The sequence below is a fragment of the Phallusia mammillata genome, chromosome 3 (assembly GCF_965637545.1).
Source record: "Phallusia mammillata chromosome 3, kaPhaMamm4.hap1.1, whole genome shotgun sequence".
Taxonomy (NCBI): domain Eukaryota; kingdom Metazoa; phylum Chordata; class Ascidiacea; order Phlebobranchia; family Ascidiidae; genus Phallusia; species Phallusia mammillata.
In genome coordinates this window covers 29,942,338-29,948,281 of record NC_137254.1, presented here as the reverse complement: position 1 = coordinate 29,948,281, position 5,944 = coordinate 29,942,338, and the positions used below count along the sequence as shown (strand labels likewise).

Here is a 5,944-nt window from a genome sequence, read left to right as displayed (position 1 = left end):
ACCCGGAATCCAAAGTTTTACGTTCCAATCCCTTCTCTTTGTGATTTGAAACAGAAAACAAGTGCTATAACAATCAAATGATAACCTGGAAAGTACTTGAAAACAGTCCGGAGGGTCCTGGACTTATGTATGAGAGCTTGTAAGCAGCTGGTTAATGTATTGGGTAAGATGGAAGTCCCGAAATGCGAAGTCGCTGGATCAAACTCTACCAACGACTTAGGACCTGCTGGACACACAGTCATGTGCAGTTTGTTTCGTCAACATCACTAGATGGGATTCGAGATTTTTTTTATAACTCGGTGAGCAAACGTGGTATATTTCAGTATTGTACGAAGTTCGCATTACACAGCCACAACACTACGAGGGTAAAGGAAACGAAAACGAGATCACGTGACCACTAATAAAGAATGCAAAGAGGCAAGTCGCCTAAAAAGTGTTGAAGTTAATGAAGGAACGAATATAAACGATAACAAGAAAATAGCTCATGAACAAAGTAAATTTGGTTTTATCAAAATATAATTAAAACAAAACAGCAAGAGAAGTCTAGCAAGAATGGAAAGTGAAGTAAGAGTAGCGTTTGGAATTTGTGATGCGTGGAATTTTATTTGTCGATATGTCTGTGTGGAAATTGTCTTATTATTTAAAACATACAAAAAAATGTTTTAAATAGTTAGACACATACATGCAGTGTCAACACAACGTTTTAGTTTATTGTTTGCGATGCGACAAAATATTAGAGAACACAACATCCATCGTGACGTCATCCCAAAGTCCATCATGACGTCATCATTCGAAGATTGCTTCATCCCTGGAAGTTCACGATACGTCATCACTCATTATGGTGTCATGACAGTTTTCCACGCGTGTTCAATCCAGAAACTTCTGAAACAGAAACATCAAGAGACAAAACAGTGCAATAATATTTATTTATGATTACACTACCTATTAATTTAGGTATCGCAAAAATGACCGCAAAAAGCTAAACAGGGTGCACTCCTGTAAGCCTTCAACGATTATTTTTACCACACATTTAATGCGCAAGTTGTTAAGTTTAAAATTAAAGCGCGATTTATTTAAGCTTTGGTCAATTGAGAAAATTCTATTGCACTCACCAATTATTTGAATTGTTTACATTCCTCATTCCAGGTAGCGATGGTTGCTCTGTTGATGACTTGACGTTGGCTGTCAAAAATAAAAGATGTTTAAAGATGGCCGTTTTTGCCGAGTATTCTATGTCACCAGAGTTAAAAAAACCAAAAAATAAACAAACAACAAATTCAGTCAACATGTACACTTACATCTGAGATGTTGCGCTTCTAATCCCGTTGATATAAAAATCGCATCTTCACTAGGTTTCCCACCAAAGTTGCTTCCTATCCTGGTTCCTCTGTTGGTGACTTGTTACTGTCAAAAGTAAAACAATCTTCAAAGAGCGCCGTTTGTAAATAAAACATGTACACTTACATTTGGGATGTTGTGCTTCTAATACTGTTGGTACGAACTGGATTCCTCCATAATCTTTCCCACCCCATTTGTTTTCGGATGCTTGTCTGCTGCTTTAAACGTCTGTGACAAAACTAACAACAGTATTCAAGCTCCATTTGAAAGCCTAAGTTTGTCAAAATAATTTCATTTTATTAAAGTTGTACGCGGCGCTACTGACACACGATTATTTTATTTCGCTTTATTATTTAATTCCGACACTTCTACCGATGCTGGCAACTGAATAGCAACCCACAAACACACCTAAAATGCAAAGTAAGAGAATGCAACATGCCCAAGCAACATATGAACAAAACAACGGGGTTGCTATTCGTTGTATCAACGGCAGAAATGTGTTAAAAATACCCACTATGGCCCAAACGCAATTACCCGTATTTTTAAACCAAAGCTATCACAAAGGTACTGTTTATTGCCAATCGCCGACTGAATTACATAGGTTTACGTTTGTGTTTAATTACCTTAGGTAGTTGGATTCTTGCTACGGCGATTTATTTGGTCATATGTTTCCGGACCGTGGTGGAAAAACCTGTTAACAGAATGGATTGGATAAAGGGCTTATCGTACAGAAATGAACTCATTAGTAAAAATGAGCTGGTTTGACGCATTTGCTGACACTGCCTATTCTGACTAAACTACACCTTTCTGTACGCACTGATAACCGTAAACTACGCAACGTTGTAAGCAAAGAAATAATAAAACTTAACTTAATAAATCTTTCCAATTTCCGACAATTCTCTTCCTCCTGCAAAAACAAAGCAGATGCAATATTTGGGATTTAAGGCATAATGTTAAATTTTAAGTTATATTTATCTAACTATGTCAACATGCGAAAACAGCATAGTGCACTTTATACTGCCCACTCATGTTAGACTTTTAAACTAATTTAATTTATTACCAACAACATACTTAAACAGAAAAAAGTCATTACTCGCCTGTTTTCTGCACCTCCAAAGCGATTGAAGCCATCCGACGACCTGAAAAAAAATATACAGCAACGGTATCGAGTATTTGATAATTATCAATTACAATTAAATTGCAAAATTACCCAAAAATATTACCACAGTATCAATGCAAAGTGAACCAGTGTGCACCCGAGTTTACTTTTACAAAGATACCGATCAAGTTCAATTGCAACTCGCAAATTACCTGTTTATTCACTGCTGCAAAGTCTTTTTGTCAGTCTCCCATCGACACAGTCACACAGCTACCATCACCACAAGTTGCTCAAAGGAATGACAGATCGAACGCACAAGGAACAAGTTGCATCAATTTTTTTCTTTTTCTGTTGACCAATCAGGACGCTTGCTTCTAAAACGTCAGATGGGCGTTCTTCAGCCGTCCAATTGCAGGCTTTACTGTAGCAATTAGTGAATTTCACTTTGAGATAATAAAATTATTGCGAGAGGCAAAAACCTTAACATTTTCTGCAGTCCAATTGACGTGATGTGGCGTGACTTGATTGGTGCTTGCAAAGCATCATCAGTGCTTGCCGGAAGCACCAGAATGGCTATCTGTAATTTGACGAAGGTATTTGAAACAAAAAAGTATGGACACAAATAAGCCTTTTTAACGCCAATTTTTAGGTAAATTTTTTGAAAAACTATTACGTATCAACAGAAACAAACTTATTCCAAATCACACTTTTCAAAAGGCGTTAAAAATGTTAATACAGACAAAATATAACCATATCTTACCTGCCTCCGAATGTTGGAAACTTGCAATAGGCCGCTCTTATTCCATATTCCCAGCCTCTCCACAGATTATCTATGAAGCAGAACTATAGACTTGAGAGTCCCAGAACTTAAGTATAAAGCTACTGTCTTCATATACGATGTTAGCTTTGCCGTGGTTTAGCTCATAATTCCCTGCTCTTGCAATGCTCCGTTAGTAAACAGTTTAGCAACGAGAGGCGTTTGGCAACGTAACAACTTAAAAGCAAGACAAAATTGAAGAAGATTTAAAAGTTTCATTACATAGGTGAAGCAGTTACATTTCCAGAAACGCCTTCATTGTCGCTAAAATGAAAAACACATTAAATTTTGGGTCAATTTGAAAACTAGTAACACTCCTGTACAGTTACCAAAAACCTAATCTTCAAACTACAATGCTATCCTTGCCCTCGTTTTGCTCTTTACGCTTTTTGCCAAAAGCCATGCGCAGAGCACGCAGTAGCCTTTTTTACCTAAATTAGGGTTGCCATATTTTATGAAACACAATCCCTGACTAAATTTATCTCGGTTGCGTGAACCCAGTTTTTCTCAAACTTTAAGTCTAAATGTGTTGACGTAAGTCTGAGTGTGTATTTCAGAAAAACGAAAGTTGATTGCAGGATTTTAGCTAGTTATGCAAAATTACGCATAACAACGATCCAAATCTGACATCACAGACAGGACAAAAACATTACAATTGTGCGCGAACAATTGCATTTTTGTTAGTTGTCATGCAATAAAGCCTATTGTTTAACAATAGAGACGGTCGATTCTCACTTGAACTTTGATTTCAGCTTATCCAGTTGCACAAACTGGATAAAATAAGGATATAGAATTACTTCCACCTTTTCGAGGTCCCCGCAAAATGCCCTAAAGGACCGCGGACCCCAGTCTGAGAACCGCTGCGTTGACCATTTTTGCGATCCAAACACTTCTATTCCGGAATAAATTAGAATGGGAAGTCGCACGGACAGCGACACGAGAAAACGTTACATACGATACTCTGATATCCTTGTCAATTAACTTTCTGCGCACGCTTCTGTTTAGTTAAGTTTTTTTTTAACCAAAAAAATTAAACGATGGGAGTCACAAGGACCTTTATAAATTTGAAGAAAAATGCCACTGTAAAAATGTTCTGATGTCTCACGCATTCGACTTTTAGTTGTGAGTTAGTTCCCTGCATAATAGGTACACAGTTAAATGAAAGTTCCCACGTTCTCATGTAGCTTCGAATGCTGTGTTTTCTTGAGACGCGGATTTTTATTTGTGTATTTAACGCATATTGTTAAACATCTAGTAACAAACAGGTATTGTTACGCGCGCACACACATCAAACAGTAACAGGTACCTGCGCGCCGCCAGTTTACCTCTTATCGTTTCATGGTATAGTCGCGGTTGTAGCTATCTACTAGAAACTTTCTCCGTTGGTACATTAATTTTATAATATATACAAATAATTTTTCTTGAATTCCGGACTTTTAGGTACATTTTAACATTTCTCCCTGACGCAGATTTAAACACTAAATTCCCTGACATGTCAGGGAAAATCCGGACGAATGGCAACCCTCACCTAAATGGTTTTTGAAGGCATTGTTGCACAAGTATATACTGTTGCCTAGTTCTCTTTGGTTTGGGACTTCCCATACGTAAGTACGCATAAACTATATCAAATAAATTCAGAAATCAAATTTCTGCTTTGTCATTTTTTTTATTGCACAAACAAACATATACTCTTTCGTTAGACTCAAATTGTTTGATAATTTTTGTTTAAGTTTGCAAAAAAGCAATTTTAAACTTGTACACAATTCTATGCTTGCAATTCTGACGTATTTATTTCGTTCTTTGAAAGAAGTCGTAACAGTACAATTGCGAAAAAACATATTTTTCAAGAAGACAAAAAAAAAATCGGCGCTGTCGCAAATTAAGACGACATAACCTGAAATAACATGTGAATTCCACATAACACGTACGTATTACTTACTTTTTTATTTTAAGTATTAGGAGAAAATGCTACATAATAAATTGCAGCCACTCTGTTAATATTGCATCGACGACATGTTCATTTATAAATTGCAACACCTGAAATTTGAGTAAATTTCTAAAATGCAAAATCTATGAGGTAGAAAATGAAATTTACAATACCACACAATTCTTCCTGTCATGACTTAATAAGTAAGTAAAATAAAATCACATTTTTAAGGGTGACACTAAAACGCTGAATGGGCGGGAGATGGCGGGGCGTCGCGGAAACCGCTGAATATCGGGTTAAATTGCTGACGGTTAGTGCTATTAGGGTTGGGATAAGGTTTTATAATGGAAAATCCTTAAAAATAATTCCCCTGGATACATTACGCGACCGAGGGAAACATTCAGCGGCCGAGGGAGACTTCCCGCCCAAGCATTTTTTCTGAATGTCAGGAAACAGCTAAATAAGTTTTAGGCAGGAACATTTTTTGATTCACATACTATTATAAAACCTCAACCCAACCCTAATAGCACTAACCGTCAGCAATTTACCCAATATTTAGCGATTTCCGCGATGTCCCGCCACCCATCTTCCGCTCGTCCCGCCCATTCAGCGTTTTAGTGTCACCCCATTTTTAATGCACAGAATTAATGTCTAAACCAGGGGTGCCAACCTTTGTCCCTCTGACCAAATGCGGCCCAATAATTAAAGGTTCTGTGGCCTGCAAGGATCCTTGGATATCGAATGTACTGACAAACCAGTCCAA

At 37.3% G+C, this 5,944-nt stretch overlaps 1 long non-coding RNA gene across 3 annotated transcripts; it reads right to left on the bottom strand.

The window, feature by feature from the left end:
- Positions 1 to 276: 276 nt before the first annotated feature.
- Positions 277 to 2,760, bottom strand: LOC145220337 (uncharacterized). 3 transcript variants are annotated; one of them, XR_013858114.1, is made up of 7 exons: positions 2,650 to 2,760; positions 2,436 to 2,477; positions 1,962 to 2,029; positions 1,465 to 1,577; positions 1,299 to 1,404; positions 1,113 to 1,182; positions 277 to 882 (listed from the first exon to the last, which is right to left on the bottom strand). It is a non-coding gene; the product is annotated as an uncharacterized LOC145220337 (long non-coding RNA). The 3 variants fall into 3 exon arrangements; XR_013858112.1 differs by having other exon boundaries at positions 1,465 to 1,566; positions 2,650 to 2,758; XR_013858113.1 differs by having other exon boundaries at positions 277 to 879; positions 1,465 to 1,566; positions 2,650 to 2,758.
- Between the last annotated feature and the right edge of the window lie 3,184 nt (positions 2,761 to 5,944).